Raw genomic sequence first — 18,957 nt, 5'->3', positions numbered from 1 at the left:
TTCTCCTCTCTGCTGGTGCTGCTGACGAGCTGCTTTCTGCACAGCTCTGCTGCTCCGTGAATCACTTTGGGAGTTGGATTTTAGTGATCAGTAGCAGTTCCCTGCAGGATTGACAGTCTCTGGCTGCTTACAGACCCCACATTTACCTGTGCCTTGGGGTTCGAGCTGCCCCAAACCTGCAAGGCAAGGAGGGACTGGTCAGGACCACAGACTTTGGGTAAATCCCTTAGCAGCCCTCCCTGTCACCTGGAAAACAGAAATAATTTCATCCTCCAGCCCTACAGAGGCTTACTGATAAATGTCTCTTCCTTTTGGAGAGCACTTGAATTTCACTTAGTCTTATTAATGCAATTAGCTAAAGTGCCTGGTCAAAAGCTGATGGATATCCCTTTTTTTATAGAATTATGTGGCTTGGTGGTGCTGAGCACTCTGCAGGTCACTCCAGTCACTTGCACGGGACAAAAATAGCTGGGTTTAACTGCTTACACCACAGCCAGAGAAACAGATACTGGGTACCCTCAGAAAGTCTTTATTTAAAAAAAAAAAAAAAGACATGAGGAAAACTACAAATGCAAGAGAAGTACATCTGTCGTTTCTATTTAATTTCAACAGACCTTTGAATCCCAAAACCCATCACTGGTTTTGGGGTTTTTGATCATGACATGGATCAGCAGTCACTGGGGATTTCTTACTGGCACATTGGAGATACAAATGAAAAACTCTCTTGCCAACTGTGTTTTACTTTTTAGTTTCATAGGAGGTTGTGCTTGAAAGAGAACTGACTTATTACTATACCAGAAATTTTTTTAATTAAAAGCAAAAACAGAAAAAAAAGAAGGGAGAGGGGGGGAAAATGCTTAGAGAACTCTTTCAAAATGAAAAATTATTTCCTCTGTGACTATTTCTGTGGGTCTCTTTCATGTCCATATTCTCTGGATGTTTCAGCAGAGTGTGAGGCTGGCAAGGAGGATGGGAGAGCAGTTCATGTTCTGCCCCACCTTGCACAGGTCTGTGCTGGAACCACCTGTGAGTGAAGCTGGCCAGGTCCATCTCTGGCTGATCAGAAGGGAAAAATGCCACACATCTGAGGTGAATCAGCAGGGAAGAGCAAATTTTGACAGTTATGCCAAAGTAATTTGAGTTAGACAAAGCTTTGATGACTACAAAGCTGGACTTGATATCCCGGTGGGAGCAGATTTTCCTGTTATATATTCATTTAATAATTTTTTTACTCTGGGCAGAAATAAGGAAAAAATGGCTTTTTGACAGACTCATGTGCTTGATTCTGAACTCCCAAGGAATGCAAAGAACTAGCCAGGCAAAATCCTGAAGAAAAAGTAGCACTAAACTGGGACTTTCATTCCTTAATTCCTTTTTTATTACTAAGGTGTCTGTTTGTGTGGAAAAGGTTAATTTTTTGGAAAGTAATTCCAAGTCCTTACAGTCACAATCTGTAATAAACACAGCTTATAAAATGAGAGGCAAATCTTCAAATGATGCAAGGGATTTGTTGCATATTTATGCATACATTTGTTGCACTGAATGGGTGGAGGTTGTGCCTCAGGTAGATGTTAGTGCAGTAATAATCCATGAGGAAGGTCAGCGCAGAGGAGGCAAAGCACGTTTTTAATTTACACACCTATGTGATCATGGCAGGTGTTAAAACTGGCATCCCGGGTTTCAGAAGGGAAAACACAAAAGATATGGGAAGATGTCTGGCGTGATCAGTTTTAAGTCATGCACTTGAAAATGATCCAAAGTGAAGCGTGGAGTTTCAATGCCGAGAATTTTATACTTCAGCAAGAATGCTGCAGCCCTGCTGATGAGCTGACATTTGCGGTCAGTTATTTCCCAAAGGTACTGGCAGTTTTATAATTAGGCCCTGAGTTAGCAGCGCCTTTGTGCTCCTGCCTCACCCCACTCAGGTCTGCAGGGGGAGGTTTGCAGGGTGGCTGCGATGTTGGACTCCTGCTGACCAGCAGTAACCAGAGCAGAGGGAGGGCTGGGACTGGCGTGAGCCAATTTTGTTTGTTTAGCACCGAGGGTTTCTGAATCATGCTTCCACTTCAGAGGGTTCTGCAGGGTCAGGAAGGGTTCATTACATGAGTGGGAAGATGTGTAGTTGCAAGGAGTCTTTTGTCACCCCTGGGAGAAAGCAGGACCACGTTGCCTGGGGACACAACAGGGATGGCCTCCCTGATTCCCACTGTGCCAAGAGCGCTCAGGGGAGCAGCCAGAACTGCTGGCCAAGAAATGTTCTCATCCTTTAACATTTTCATTGTTTCATATATTCTCCTGAAAACAAATGGCTTGTCTGGAGTGAAGCCTTCCATTCCAGTGCCACAGAACAGAAGTGAATTGTGAGATCTAAAGTGCAGATTTGTTGGCACAACAACACAGAGAGTGAGCAGTGGCCACATAACCTGGAGGTGACCTCGTCAAGGTGACTTTTCCCTCTGCTTACCATGAAAAATGTTGTTTCCTGCCAGTCCCATTCTCAGCATCTTCTCCAATGAAAATACAGTGTTCTCACAGATATCTCTTACTCTTCAATAGGACTTTAACCTCAGTGGGATATGGGAGACCTGGGTTTTGTAACCTGCATTTGCAGAGCCTTGACTTTACCATCAGAAATCAGGTCTTATAGACAGGATCAGAAACTGCCACCTTGGTAAAGCTCATGATAAGCAGAAAGAAGGGAAAAAAATGGATAAAGTGAATTATTTCCATTGTTTTCATATCACAGTACGTTTTGAGAAATACTCAAAACAAAATATGTTCTGGGTTTTTTTCTTAAATTCCTTGTCAAGTTACAGCAAATTGTGAGTGTGCAGAGATAAATTATTGGAACATTTTGTCTGCATTTGCATGCATAGATACACATACATATACAGATATATATATAAACACGTGTATAAGTGTATTTGTGCACATAAATAATGTATGTGCATGTGTTTGTGTGGTCATGTCTACACACATAAGTATATACATGAGTACACCCAAGAAAGTAATTTTCCATAGCCTTTCTGTTGTTTAACAATACTGAAATGCGGGCATTCAACAATCTAAATCCTCAAATGTGTTGGAGAAACGTAGATTTTAATGGTGTTAAATGAACCATTTAGCACAGAGGGCCTCTCACCTTCAGTGGCACACTCTCAGAATGAAATCCAGTGTTGAGATACAATTATAAAAAGAAGAAAAACAATATTACCTGTTTAAAAGAATATAAAAATCCAATTAAGTTCTGAATTTTAATTTGCTTGCAAGCATGGGTTTGTTGCTCTGTGAAAAGAATGAAAATGTAAATGACATTTCTGTGTGTTATCTACATAATCCAGAGGCTAAAATATCCTGTCATGCTTATTTTGTCTAGTGATGATAAAACTAAACAGTTTTAACTGAATTTCCTGTAAATGGGCAACTAATCAAAAATGAACATCTTTATATTCTGATCTTTCATTAATTTATGTACAAACGCTGCTATAAAGAGATTAGCTTGTGCAGAAGAGATTGAATTGTGCCTGGCAGCTGGAGCAGTGTCAGGCTGTGGCACTTGGAGTGCTGTGGGTGGGAGAAGCTGGAGCCACCTCTCCCTGCTGAGCTGAGAACCCAGCCAAAGACTCGGGGACACCTTTGGGTGCTGGGGCCAAGGGTCACCAGCCAAACACACACAGAACATTGTCCCCAAGTGTCACCACTCAAAGACGCCCAGAACATTGTCCCCAAGTGTCACCACCCCCTCCTGGCCCCTCTCAGCCCTGGGGGCAGTGGATCACTCATGGCCATTTGCTGTAATGTCTAACAGGAACCGGTTTAGGATGAAAAGGTGCTGACCTCGGGGTGCAGGAGAGACTCTGTGAGGCATGAGTGAATCTGTTCATTCCTGCCTTCCCTTCTTCCTTTAGATTTGCTTTATTTGAATTAACAATATAGAAAAAAAAATCTGTGCCTGGACTGTAAGTATCCAAATCAGCAATTAACTTGTGTCTGCATAAGGCTGTCACTCACTAGCCTGGCCTAGCAAAGCGAATGTCCTAGTGGGAAAAAATAACAAAATACACTTTAATGCCCCCATGTCTCTGCAGGCTGGGGTCATCCAGCCATGGTCTTGTTCTCCAAGGAGCATTGACTCCTCCAGAATAAATCAGCACAACTTCAGATACTGAGAATGCAGACAAGTGAGATAGTTTGTGTTCTTTATATTGATATTTAATACATCGTTAGGGACAGATATTTGACAAATTGCTAATTGAGTAGCACAGAACAAACCTGTGCAAGTAAAGCCTGAAGAGGACTAGGTGCTACATCAAGGCTGGTGTAAATGAGGTTACCCTCAGAGAATAGCTTTTTGTGTGATTTATAAAGAGAATTTAAAACTGGTAAAAGGTAGAATGTCCAAACTCACATTATTTGAATAGAATTTTGTGCCTAAAGGTGGGATTAAAGATTCAGGCAAAGGAGTCTGTTGGGTGTTGGTCAAGACTGAAAATTCTTGTCTCAATTTTTAAATACCAACTCTGTAATGACGGGTGCTCAGTGTGAAGGGTATCCAGCCCTCCAGTGCTGGGAAATCTGCTCTTTCTGAAACAGTCAGAGAGGTTGTTTATAGGATCTCCAGGTTTGGATATCAGATGCAGAATAAATTATCAAATTGTTCTTGTGAGCTAAAATAGTACAGAAAACAGGGCTGTAAAGCTACCAGATCCAACAGGTGATAGGAAACAGCTTTGTTCCTGCTCTTTTTTACAAGCTGTATGTACTGCTCCTGGCCTTTAATCTCACTACAGATTCTGAAGCATTTGAACTGTTCATTACATTGCAGCTCTCTGGCAGAGATGGGAACAGCATCACCTGAACCCAGATCCTTCTGTGCTTCACCAAGTTGGGCACTCATTCTGCATTTCTCCAGCTTCAGAAAGGTGGCAACTCTTATGGCTCTTCAGTAAAGTAATTAAAGGACAACCAGGTAAGTTTTAGATGGAAGTAAAAACTAATCTTGCCTTTTTTTCTGTATAGAGAATTTAAAAAATATTATTTATACTGTCTCTACACCTAGAGAGAATCTGTTGTTCAAAGTTGTGTTTGTGAAAATGAAAGGAATTATAAGTGTATGCAGAGATAGAAAACACGTTTAACATGACAAAGCTAATACTGCATGGTTCTAACCTTGTTTCATTTAAAGCCTCAAAACCATCTGAGAGTCTCATTCAGTTTCTTACAGGTGATTTGTTGTGTAAGAAACATCACCTTCAGCATCTCACAGGAAACCACCAGGTGTTGTTCACCCCTTCCATGTTAACCTCCTTCACGTCTCTTCAAAGGCAGCATGTGAAAATTATCCACACGCGTTTGCAAACATACTGTAAACCTGTTTTCATACTCATAAAAATAAAATTACAAAAATCTGTGAAGCTGTGATGATGCAGACAGAATTTTCCCCAGTATTTGGGTGTTTTTGTTCCTGCACATGCTCCCCAGGAGTGATGCATCTCAGCAAACCCCAGCAGGTGCAGTCAGCAAAGCTGCTTTGCAAGCACCTCGCTTGCTGTTTGTGCTCCTGGAATTTAAGAACTTGAAGCGTGCCCTATTTTAAAAGCCAAACACTAAATTCAATCAGCAAAAGATTAAGCAGTGCCAGTGCATTCTGGTACAGCTAAAAAAGGATGAAAATTTCACCTCAAACGAGTTATTTGTGTTTGAATACTGAGTGCCCAAGAAGGGGTGATAGCTATTTGTTGTAACTCTGTGGAGATGGAGTACATGATTCTGAACAGCACAGTGGTAGAACAGCACTGATTATTGAGCTCCATTCTGCTCAAACCAACTCAGTTTGCCAAAAAGTCATGCAGTGGGACTTGGCCATGTACTCTGCTGCTACTTTTAAGTCTTGACTCAAACACTGCCCAGGAACCAACAGGTCTGGAAGGGTTTCAGAAGAGCTGATCTCTGTGTGCTGCCTCACACGCTGCTCTCACCACAGACTGCAGCCTCCCTCTGCAGTTTGTGACACAGTTTGTACAAATGGCATCTCACCCTGCTCACTGTCCCAGTGGTGCTTTCCAAGAAGGAGCTCCAAGAGTTCACTGGAATTGTGCTCAGTCTGCAGGGCCCCTGAGCTGCTCTGAGTGCAGCTGACAGCTGGGGTTGGGACAGGAACACGAAGGACTCTGTGCTGTGTGAGCTCAATAGAGCATCACGGTTCTGCTGGGCTGGGCTGCTCCTCCTCCAGGAGTTTTGGGGAATGCCACAGTTGCACAGCACAGCCTTTGGCAAGACCTGAGGTCCTGCAGGAGGGACAAGGCTGCAGGGTCTGCAGGAGCAAAACCCAGGAGACCAACCCCAGCAGATGGCTCTGGAAACTGGGGCTCCACTGGGCAAGAGGTTTGAAAAGCCACAGGGGAGCTCCGTGGTCCAAACCAGCCCATGGCACCATGCTGGCTCTGTTCATTTGCTGGTTCTGGCTGGTCCAGTCCTTGATGGCTCCTGGACCCATAGAACAGAAGTTTCTGTTGCCTCTGTGTGCAGAGGCAAGGACCTGGGGGTGAGACAGACCCAGCTCAGCCCTCCTGTTGGACCAGGCCTGAGCAAGCTGTCTGGGATGTCTGTGATAATCTCTGTTTTATGCTGACCTCAGACCCTCGACCTCTGCAGCCAAGGTGTGAGCTCACTGCTGATGGAGAAGATGTCACTGCCCTGCATTTTGATGTCATGCTGGGCAGTAAATGCAGGGCACTTGAAAAATTGTGAGTGTTCTCGGCCACTAAAGCCTGATTTCAGTCATGGATTTTAATGATATTATGCAATAAACTCTAAAGCAAATAGATATGAAAATCTATGTTTGATCTTACAGAACCTCTCAAGTGCCTGAGACAGTTTCAGGCCCAGTGGCTGGAGTTAAGCTTAATTAAGCACTGTTGAAATGCAGAGTAGGCAGGGAACAGCTTCCCTTTTTGCAGTCCTGGCAGTGCAAGGGGAAATCCTTTTCAATGTCAGAGAAACCATTGGCTTTCAAATCTCCATCGTCTGTGTTATCTCCTTTAATCTATCCATCCATTCCTTTAGCACTGGAGTTTCAGTGTCACAGTCCAATCCAGGTGCTAATTTTTCAATAACAGTTTCTGAGTTCTGGTATTTTTTTAACCACTTTTAATTAATTAATTAATTAAGTTAGTAATCCATTTATTTATTTATTTTAAATGAAGCTGGGGTTAGCTTCGTTTATACTGCAATGCATATATAGAACACAAATGGCCTTTCTCTAATCACAGTGCTACTTTTGATAATAAAACATAGAGGTAACTGTAATATTCATCCAGCTGAAGAAATCTGGTCTTTGGTCCTCTTCAGATTTGCACAATTTCAGGACTAAGTGCTGTGAGCATCTATTTATGTGGAGACAGATGGTAATTACAGAAAAATTATTTTCCACATAAATATATACTTTTTTTCTGCCACTTCAATCTATCTTCAGTTTAACGATATAATTTTTCTAGATATGAACAACTTTTGGAATTTATTTTAAGAGTCTTGTAACTACCTGATCCTAAAATACCTAAAAATGTGTTTGCAACTTTCAGCTTAACACTGTGTGACTTCAATCCTAGCATTAAGCTCACCTGTCTCAGAGCTCAGCATCTCCCCAGGTGAGTGCAGGCTGACACAGTTTTATCTTTTGTGAAGATCCCTTATTTTTCCTTACCAGCTAGAGAGTGAGAGGCTGGCTGCCCACAGAAGCTGTGATCAGAAATGGATGTGTCAGCTGTTATCACCAAACTTGCACGGATGTAATCAGAGCTGCTTCTGTGTGCCAGAAGAAACTGGAATGTTTACAGTTTTCAGTGCAGCACGAAGGAAACAATGGCAAGTGAAATACAAACATACAGCCACATGTGAAATACATGGAAAAAGCACAGGAGTGTGCACAGGTGTGTGTGTGTGTTCACTCTCACATAAAGAGGATGCCAAAGGGAACAAGCAGAAAATGTGTTTGCAGGTAGAAAATGTGACCAAAGAGGGAGAACATTTGGAAGCAGAGGACAAGGTGAGTGTCTGCAGAGCAGAAGTGATGGCAGCAGCCTTTCTGTTCCAGCACAAGGATGTGAGGGTGAGTCCACTCCAACTGCAGGGTCTGGGCTGGGGGAAATTGCACACACTCTGTGTGCTGTGCACTCTTACTATGGAGACAGATAAAGCCAGGAAGAAGGTTTTGTGTTGATGGAGAGACACTCCATAGTATTTGCAAATTCTAAGAGGAACAAGCTGCTCAGAAACACTAGTATCTTCATTCAAATTGATGCTGCAAGCAGGATGAAAGGGTCTAAATGGAGACAGAAATATTCTAGGGGGTAATACCAGGTGTGGGAGTGGTGTCTAGGGTTTGTGTCTCCCTGCCACTATCCTTTCTGCCCTTCTCTCTTTATATACCCCCTTGTCTCTTTTTATTCCTGAAATTGTGTGACCTCCTGTGCATCCTCACGTGGTCTGACCAAGTCCTATCCCCTCATGTGCCCAGTAAGCTCCTGCACTTCTTCTGACAATGAGGGTAGTCTGAATTGTTCAGTTTTATTCCTGCTAGGGTTTGGTTTTGTCTTCTTGGGAGGTCAATGCTCAAAGGAGCAACCTGTCTATCTCTGGCTTACACACAGTTTCAGCTGAACAGCACCAGGCTTCCAGCAGAAGGATTGTAAGAACAAAGAAAAAGGTTCATTTAATTTACCTTGAGGAATAGTTCGTTTTTCAAATAGAGACAATTTGAAAAACACAAAGCACTATGCCAATACCTTAGTCACTCTCAAAAACAAAATTAAGTCTTTCTTGGTAGGAAAATAAATGTCAATGCTGTGTACATTTGCATCCAGCAGCAATTCTGAAACTAATTTCATAGTAATTGATAAGCTGCTATATTGCTTTATTACGAGCATTGAAGCTTTAAGCACTCCTGCCCAGGCCAGACTTGGCCTGACCCCAAAGTGGTCATTTGCCATGTACCCTGCAGGCTGTACCCAGCAGGCTGAACAGCAATCAGAGCTGGCACAGAGCTTAAACATTGATGTTCACTAGTGGCTGAATACAGTTCAGTATATTATGGGCCAAAAATCTTAACTTACACAGGGCAGCTTAATGAAGCCCAAAACTGACCTGGACAATATGAAACCATCCATCAGAGTAGAAAATAAGTTACCCTTCAAGCAAGAGGCCATTAAATAGCTGATAAATACATATTTCTATGAGTGGGATTTCAGGACACTAAATTTAAACCAATATCTTCTTTTTTGAGTGATGCTAATAAGTATCTTTATTGTTTATGAAAGTGACTGTGAGAGTTGCCTTCTGAGAAAGGTGCATAGTGGTTTATTTGTTAGAAGGCTGTGTCTAGGCAGGCTTCATTCAGGCACGTGATATCTTATTTTTAAATGTAGAACCCCCCTCAGCTGAGGTGTAGTGGGTTATTTTCATTGTCTGCTTTCCCAGTGCACTGACCAGTGCTGGGGCTGCAGGGCTGCACAGTGGGCTCTGTGTGCTCAGAGCCTGATTGTGCAGTTCACTCTGTGTCTGCAGCACTGCTCTGCCCACTTAGGCCCCCTGAGAGGCAATTCACCTGTTTGCTCCTGCTCCTTCTGCTGGCAATTTCTACCAGGGGCTAATTTCTACCAGAGGCTCTCGTTATTCTGGACATCACAGACTCCACACCAGCAAAGCCTCTTGCTGATGGACTCATGCTTTCACATCAACGAGGTGGCTTCCAGAGGGACACTGCAAGGACAGTGACAGCCTTGGCACTTTAGGGCTGGCAGGGAAACAGCCCTGAGCCACTCTCTTTGCTTTGGAAAGCCCAAAGTGAAGGACAGCAAGGTTTTGTCTTTGCAGGGCACAGAAGGACACGTGTGCTCAGGGCTTTGCCACTCAAAGATTTCCCACTTGGCTCCTGCTCTGAACCGACCCCAGGAGGAGGCTGTTTCTCCCCAAAGACTCCAGGTGAGGCTTTGGGAACCTTCCTGATCGTATCTGACTTTATCAACCTTGACTTTGTAGCCAAAAAATGACATCCATGAAGCCCTACCTGCAACCTGGACCCACATAAGGGTGGCCCATGGAGTTTTGTTGCACTTTCAAAGCTCTTCACAAATTCATGCAGTTTCTCTTCAACTTAGCAGATCCTCTTCAGCTTTCTGCAGCAAGCAGGTGTTTCTCCATATTTCCAGTCTGTGAACTTCAAGAAATCCTAAAATAATTTGTCATTTTATAAATAAGTTGTACAAGCTGTCACCACAAATCTGTCACCACGCAGATGCAAGCATGCGCAGTATGCACTGATGCTGAGATCAGAATAAAGGCCATCTAAAAGCAATTAAACTTCCAGGTATTAGTCAAACACAATTATTTAAATTGCTAGTCAAAAACAGTTGATAAAATAGATAATTAAAAAAGATTGACCTAAAGCTGATTTTAAATTATTCTGTAACATGCACATAACTTATATAATTGCTCTCTCATGACCCAGCCTCCATTAAAAAGAAATTTCACCTAGGAAAAAAATTACATATGCAGCACACGGAGATTAAAATAAATACTTATTATCCTGAATGCTGGAAATTATGTGAGGAACTGCATTAAAAAGTAGGAACAAATTAGCCCTGCATTGAAGACTGTAGTGTGGTCTGTCATTTTAATAAATCACACTCAGGTGGTACTGAAATAGAACATATGACAATGCATTAGCCCACAGAAATAGTAGATGACCTAACATATATAGATATATAAAAATTAAGCTGGAAAAAGACAGAATAAGATCATGGAATCATTTAGTTTGGAAAAGGCCCTTAAGACTATGGAGTCCAACCACTGCCAAGTAGATGCTGAGATAATGGGGGACTTTGTTTTTCTTATTCAGAGTAAAGGGGCTCCTAAATGACAGTGGGATCCAATCCTGCCATGAGCACAGAGCTCAGGGGGCAGCAGCTGCTGTGGAGGGATTGCATTCACACTGCACTAGGCAGAAAAGAGGCAAAGAGGGGCAAGAACTGTGGCACAGGCAGGTTGAAGGCCAGATTTCCAAATACTTAGTGCACCTTGAGGAGGAAGATGGAAACATTGGAGGAGTCTCAGATGCCCTTTGTGACCAGCTAGGGTCACACAAAGGTGAAAAGCAAATGTGTAGACCTGAGGTCAGTTTGTGTCCTTGGTGCTGGGAGGGTGGTGGAGTTGTGGCCACAGCTGGGATCAGCAGGAATTGCTGGAGAAGAAAAGCAGCTCTTTGTGTCACTTTGCAATTAGCACCCCTCCCTGCCTCATGTCCATGGGAATGGCTCACAAACTCGGTTTGTTTGTGCAATGCTCATAAAAGAACAAAATCTTGCACTGCCTCTGTTGTAAGATCATGATTCTGAGTTAGCTTTTAATGTCTGGATGCCCAGCTGGAGTAAAGAAACTGTTGAGATGTGAAACCACAGCACTTTATACTCAGTTCTGCTGCTTTTGATCTTATTCATTTTGGTTGATGCTTTTGGCACCTATGGCCAAATATAAGCATTGACAACAATATCATCAAATGAAAAATAAGTGAATTTTGACCTATGTCTACGATTTGCAGAAACTGTTTGAAGACATGACCAGTACTGAAGGACATTTCTTGAGGAAATTCCTGTAAGACTCCCATTTTAATAGCATGTACCTCTGCCAGTCTCATTGCAGAAACACGAGAGCTTTCAATTTAAAATGCTCCCCTGCACAAGAAGTAGTTCTCCAAACCTGTCACTTCTCAGGAGGCCCTTTCTCAGGCAGCCTGCATTTTAAATTGAGCTAGTTATGACAGTTTTCACTGCAAAAGGGGACAAATTAGTGAAAGCCGAGCATATAGGAACTCAGTTACAGTAACAGCTAAACAACAGTAACCTGCTCCTGGGAAATGACTGGCTTGGATTTTTGCAGTGACCATCCATAGGAAGAAAAGAAAGTCATGTAGGACTAAACAAGCTTGCCAGCTTTGTGCCTAAAGTAATGAGTTACAAAATGGCACAAACTAAGATCATTAATCCTGAATTTATTGACAAGTTTGAAAGCCCTGGGTAGACATTTGTTAGAAATTCAGCTGACAGTGCAGTCTGCTCCTTTGTCTGTGGTATTCTGAAGCCCTCTGCAATTTTAGATATGTTTGTTTTCTTGTGATGCCTTTGAGACAGGGTGATGTGGATCCCATTTTTGGTGATGGGATATAGAACTCACAGGCAGGCATGCTGGAAAATGACCTGAAGCCAAATTCTCACCTGCTCACTTCCATGCCCCTTCCTCCCCCGTTGCAGATAACTGCACTTGAAGAGTGGACACAGAAAATTTCTTATTGCAGCTTTTCTACACGAATTCATGGCTCAGTCTGGGACTTACTGAGCACTACTAGAATGGAATGGTTAGGAAGGAGATTTTTTACTAATCTGCTTTTAGAGTCCAATTTTCACATCTGAGTCTTATGATAGGAGATCAAAGTCCCTCATTACGGGGCTGAATCCAATATTTAATACACTTAATGCCACTTTATATACTCACAAGATAGTCTGGTTTCCGTATAAAACAACATCCAAGCTCCTTGTGACACTTAATGAAGGGACAGAAGGAATGTTTTTAAGCCCTAATTTTCCATGCTGTTACATGGCAGTGGAGCAGGACTGACTTCAATAGTTAGAATGTCATACAAGCAGCCTGTCAAAAGCAGGATCAGCCTCCTCTGCTTTCCATGAGGGGATACAGAAGTATCCTTATTAATGCATCTGTCTTTCAAAAACTGTGCTGTGATACCCTGCACTAACATCTTTGGAACATCCTGGACTAGGGAAATGTCAAAACTCAGGATCTGAGTGCACACTGTTACTCTGTAAATTGTATTGGAACTGATTAACCTATCAATCTTTATTATTCAGCTACTGGAAACAAGACACATACTTCTCCTGGGGATTTACCTGGAGTGAGATCAAAAGGAAACTGCTTTCTCTCCTTCCTGCATAAAGGTTCAAATTTTGTTTTGACTAGTGATGTTGAAAATAAATAAATATATCGAGTGACCTGAATAACTCGAGCGATTCCCTTGTGATTAAGGCGGGAAGCGTTTGAAACATGAAAAGTTGCACCCGTGTTCAAATGAGAGGTCCTGGTTAATTATTTAGAGCAGCCGAAAGCTCATCAAAAATTTAACCAAGATATATTTCTCTATGATTGTGCAGGCACCACAATGTGCAGAAATGGAGGCTTTAACTCTGTTAAATGAAACCCTTGAGTTTTCACCTCCCAGCTTTCCATTCCTGGCTCGGGGCGGGAGGGGGGGTGGGAAATGCATCCTTTTCTCCCATCTCCCCTCTTCCCCGAGCTCCTACAGAAAATTGCCTTTGGCAGCAGTGATGCACATTAGTAAGGTGGATTTAAATAGCACACCCTGGCAAATAAATAGCTTAAAGCATTGGAACTGCTGTTGGAGGGGGCCCACAGCAGAATGTAGCTGCAGCTTTCCAAGGCTAAACCATCTCTCCTCGCCAGACAATGTCAGATACAAGCCAGGCTGCAGCACAGCCTCATTCTTCTCCCATCTGTGGTGTGGCTAGTAGTTCTGAACTTGGCAGAGCCTGAGGAAGGGAGGGAAAGCATGAACTGCCTTCCCAGTGTCCTGTAGAGCAGATAATATCCATATTCCCTCCCCCTGTGGCACTGGCAGGAATATAAATGTTCCTGGTGAAGGTGAGGAGGGGATTTTACAGGCTCAGAAGAAGCCCCAGGAGTGATAGCTCCTTGGTTTTCCACCCATCATTGTGGGATAAGTGCTGCACTGAATGGCATCTCCTTTTCTCTGTTTCTCTTCTTCAGGCTGTATTTTTTTGTTTGTTTGTTGTTTCTCCCATTGACTCAATTCCCACACATGAGAAGTCAGAGCTCTGCAGCTCTCAGACTGTTTAAAGTTCCCTCCTGCTGCAGCTTCCCTGTCCGGAGGTGAGTGCAGCAGCAGGAGCAGCTCTGCAGAGAGGTCTCAGCCACCCCAGGGAGCTGCAGGTACCCACAGACCCCCAGCCTGTGCTCCCTTGAACAGCCACTGCTGAAAACTGGAGGCTGTTTTTAAGCAATTTAGTTCAGATCTCACCAATTTTGTGCACACTGCCTCAGAGCTAGGTCTGGGCCATTGCCCTTTTCTTTGAAGTCCATTGCATTTGTGATTTTCTTTGATCACTGCTGTGGAAATGATAGAAATGTTTTTCTCACAGGTTGCTATGCACACAGGCATAAGAGGGCTGAGAACTGCAGTGAAGGTGAAATATCTGACCCTATCTTGACTTGGTTAAGATTAAAGTAACATTAAATAGGGCAAAATTATGTACTAAGTACCTTGAGAGACTGATGAGGAGGGAGCAACAGTATTCTACTTCTATCAATATACTCAATACTTAAAGAGCTTTGCCACTAAGCTTATTGAGTGTCAGGGATTTAAAAATGCCAGACACTACCTTAGGATTTCTAAGGCATCTTGTTACACTGAGTTTCCAATGATGGCACTTTATAGCTCATATTCCCAAAGGGACAAAGGGAAGGAAGGAAGGAAGGAAGGAAGGAAGGAAGGAAGGAAGGAAGGAAGGAAGGAAGGAAGGAAGGAAGGAAGGAAGGAAGGAAGGAAGGAAGGAAGGAAGGAAGGAAGGAAGGAAGGAAGGAAGGAAGAAAGAAAGAAAGAAAGAAAGAAAGAAAGAAAGAAAGAAAGAAAGAAAGAAAGAAAGAAAGAAAGAAAGAAAGAAAGAAAGAAAGAAAGAAAGAAAGAAAGAAAGAAAGAAAGAAAGAAAGAAAGAAAGAAAGAAAGAAAGAAAGAAAGAAAGAAAGAAAGAAAGAAAGAAAGAAAGAAAGAAAGAGAATCTATTCTTTTCACACCATCTCTGAGTAGAAAGGCCACAAAAAACAGTAAATGGGGTTTCCTGGAGGAGTCCTGGTCTTGCTCTATCCTCCCAGATTTCTGGAGTGCTCTGTGCACTGAGCCACTGGAGACAAAGAAACAACTGTGCCCCAGCTGCCTGTGCTGATTTGGCTGATTTTAGTCCACACAGCTTTGTTATAAAAACTTAGGAGAAAAACCTCTGAATCCTTGTGTATAGTTCCTGTAAAAGCCATTCTAAGTTGAGAGGTGATCAGTCAGGGGAACGGTGGTGGGAATAATGTGGAAACTGCTGGAGAAGAAAATAATGGCATTTTTTAGTTGCCATTATATCAGTCTGTGGTGAACCAGCTCACAAACCCCACTTGTGATCATCTTCTCTGGAAAAGATGAGAAAGGAACAAAAAAGGATGGTGAGCAGGAAAATAAGGGACTAGAAGGAAAAATGGTCCATACAAGAATGAGCATCAGACTCTTTAGACTTTCAAATCATGACAGATATTGGGAATACTAACATGGAATAATTCTTCATCCGTTCTCACAGTACATTACATACTTTTTACACTGAGAAGACTTTTGGTGAATAGCTAAAATAAACCCCCAAAATCAAGTGGAATATTTTGATGCTTTGCAAGTGGTAACTAGAGAAAGAATCTGTACAAGGGTAGGATTTTCATTTAAAGCATTACTGTATATTTTGATTCCTTTGTCTCAGTTCATGATATAATGGAGCATAACTGATATAACTTGGCTTGATGTGACTCCTCGTTACACACACTGGAACAATATCAGCAGAAGCATTTGAAATTACACATTTTTACAGACATCTATTTTAAGGATCAGTAGCTTCAAACAAGCAGAGCACTTAGGCATACTTTAAAGGCTTATTTCCTGCAATCATGCATGGGTCATGGCTTAATCCTCATCAGAAAGCACACTTTGTGATCCTGATTACAGGAGGGGGCAGTGAAGGAAGGACATAGAAAAGCAAAATTAGCAGAGTTTTCAAAAAAAAGCTCAGAGGTCTTGTACTCAACCAGTAAATCTTTGATGTTAATTTGGAAGTGAACTGATTTTTTAGAATTCTGAAGGAGGGAACCCAAGAGGCAAAACAAAGTTGATGATTCAAAGTATCTGTTAGGAGAATGAATGTCAGTGCTCAGCACCGTGTGACCATGTGTGACACAAAGGAAGAAAGGCTTTGGAAGAATCAGCTGGCCCGGCAGGGAACAGAAAGTCTAATGGGAGAAGCTGCTAAATCCAGTATTTCTTACTAAATTACTGAATTTCCCTAGTACTTTTTAATATGTTTTTTAACAAAAAGGCAGGTCAATGAATTATTTTTTGAGTAAAAAATGATAGAGTGGCTTTGCTTGACCTTGTACTTCTGTCAAATGAATGGGGTGTGAGAGGATCCTGAGATCACCTGAGAGAAGTGGGAATCCAACAGCTCTCTGCAGCAGATAAGAACTTCATTCTGTGCCACTTTAAATAAGTTAAGCAAATAATTACCTGTGAGTAAACTACTCAGGGAGAAAAATGCTATATATAATAATACCTAGTTATGTTCTTTTGCACTTTTAAACAGAAGGTTCATTACAGTACACAGCTGTATTCAAGAACTCCCCAATCACACACATTTTCTGCATACACTCTGTGCAGTCACTGCTTAATAGAATACCTATTTAGTGGATATTTTAAAAGCTTTTAACCATTAATTCGAGGTCTGTGAATAGATATCAGAAATGTGTTTATTCCTTTCAAATACACCTAGCTGAAGTGTCAAACATCCAAATTTCTTAGTTAATTTAGTTTGTGAAAAATGGGTATTTGACAGTTGAACAGGAAGCTTTTGTATTTCAGAGTATGAGGAAGGGAATTTTCCTTGCATTCATAAATCATTGAGATGCCAATATTTCTGGAGTATGGGATTTTTAAGATGCTCTGTTATTACCAATTATTAAGAATTCTTCCAAAATTTCCTGAGAGGTGCCCATGCTCATTATTGGAAGGACTCCCTCATCTTCTTATACCTTTTTGTTTAAAGATTTTTCAGTGGGTGTGGTTTGCAGAAGCCTCCAGGCTGCTCTTGTTCGTGCTGGCAGAGTGACCTTGAAGCACAAATCATGCCTTCATTCCTACCCTTTGTGCTCCATTTATTGCCCATTGTCTCCCCAGAGACTACTCCAGAAACTGAGTTGTAGTTTTCCTCCCCCTTCACGTTTTTACCTGGTGGTGTCCAGAGTGGTTCCCAGGGGTTCCACCTGCACTGAGAACTTGGCTCTGGGTCACGTTTATGAAGGGTAGCAAGCACAGGCAGCATTTTAAGGCCTATTTAATCATTCCAGTAACTCAAAATTTCATTTGAGCTTGCGTTGTTGATCTGCAAGGCAGGATTCTGCTTCCAGAGGGGTTCTGGCCTCTTGCACCCTGTGTCCCCCAGTTATTGAAGGTGCTGCAGCCAAACCATGTCCTGAGCAGCAGCAGAGGCAGCCTGAGAAAGAGAAATTTTCCCCAGTGCTGTAAAAACAAGGGAAAATTTTAGGGGGTATTTCAGCTATTCTGCAGGAGTGTAATGAGTAACCAACCAGTTCCAATGGTTATAAAGTGGGGACAGAAAGGTCCTGGCTGTGATGTGGTGACAGCCTTTGTCTTTGTGTGCATTTCTGCACATGCTGAGCCCTGAGCTGCTCCAGCTGCTCCTCCAGCGCTTCCCAAACTATCCCTCATTAATTCCTGGTGCAAGACTTTGTGTCCCATGATGCCACAACCATGGCACAGGTATTTCTGCTGCAAATCCGGTGGGAAACGCTTGAGATTGTTTGTCTCAGCATCGCTGTGATCTGCCTGCTTTGGGCAGCATGCAAGGTTGTGCCTGGGCACTGTTAAGGTGTGCCAGGTGTATTCTCTGAACTCTGAGTGTTGATTGACTCTCGTCTCACTAAGCAGCTGGTAATTGTCAAAGGTGTTTACAAGCCTTTCATAAGTGGAGAAAAAAAAACAAAAAAGGCCAGGGTGCACTTTTTATAATACTAGTTTGTAAATTAAAGATTCAAATATTTTGATTTTTGAGAACGAATTTAATCTCACTCCTGTGAAAAGCCTATTTCTCCCTACCTGTTACATTCAGGAGCACTTCTGCAGATGAAAACCAACTTTGCATCCTGGAGCCTCCCACAGACATATGCACACACATTATGTCCCATGTTTAATTGCCTTTCAAAACTGTCTTATCTTGGCACGAACTTGTCTTTGGTTTATCTCTGCTCAGGATAAATGCATACCTAATCTTATTACTGGATGCACTCAGAGCAGACAATCTCATTAATAGCCACCCTTGAGGGATTTTTATCCATGGATCAATTTCATAATTGGAACACAGCTACATAATATATAAATATATCCCTTCAGTGGCACAGCTGTTCTCAGGCTGTTCAGTCTTGCACATATCATGAGAAAAAAAAAAAGAATCCAGAAAGAAAGAACGTATTTTTAAAATGGAGATTCTTCTTGGAAGCTTGTTAGGTTTTCAGATCACACCACAGGCTTACAAGCTTGATTTGTCAGGTTCATGATTGTTAGTAGATATGTGAGTTCTATCATTTTTAGCCTGGATAGTCACTAAGAATAGTTTTCCTTATTCTTAGTAGCATTGCATTGCATTCTGTATGCTGTTTGTTGTAGCATATAGAATTCTATAATGGGAAAAACCTATCGTGTTAGCTACATATCATTTTCTAAAGCAGCAGGAGCTATGCAGCTTTTAAGAATTAAATTATGTTCATTTATTCAGTGACTGCAAAATACCCTGCTAAGAGTGTAATAGCTTAAAGGCTTCCTAATCAACTTTACTTCATCATTAAATAATTATGCTTTGTGTATCTGAACTACACTTTTGTCACATCTCATATACAGGCTAGTTAGTGAATATGAGTCATTACCAGGGCTGAGTGAACCATTCATAATTAAACCTGAACCAAGCAAAACTGCCTGGTTTCGAGTTGTGTGAAGCTTTCAGCATGTCTGGGCTAATTTTCCAACAAACTTCGATTCAATTATATCCA

General features: G+C 42.0%; 1 long non-coding RNA gene across 5 annotated transcripts in view; it reads left to right on the top strand.

Annotated features, from left to right (window-relative positions):
- The window catches only part of LOC148221892 (uncharacterized), a 185,725-nt gene that overhangs the window by 131,456 nt on the left and 35,312 nt on the right, over nt 1-18,957 (top strand). For 2 of the 5 annotated variants that reach the window (XR_015807209.1, XR_015807207.1), the window contains exons 3-4: nt 4,826-4,969; nt 7,997-13,283. This is a non-coding gene — a long non-coding RNA (uncharacterized LOC148221892). Of the gene's footprint in view, nt 1-4,825; nt 4,970-5,224; nt 5,463-7,996; nt 13,284-18,957 lie in introns of those variants that run through there. The other 3 variants (XR_015807211.1, XR_015807212.1, XR_015807210.1) reach the window with 3 other exon arrangements.

This window comes from Sturnus vulgaris, chromosome 16, assembly GCF_052056855.1.
Source record: "Sturnus vulgaris isolate bStuVul1 chromosome 16, bStuVul1.hap1, whole genome shotgun sequence".
Lineage (NCBI taxonomy): Eukaryota > Metazoa > Chordata > Aves > Passeriformes > Sturnidae > Sturnus > Sturnus vulgaris.
Note: the sequence above shows the minus strand (reverse complement) of the source record. Positions and strands in the feature narration are given on the sequence as shown.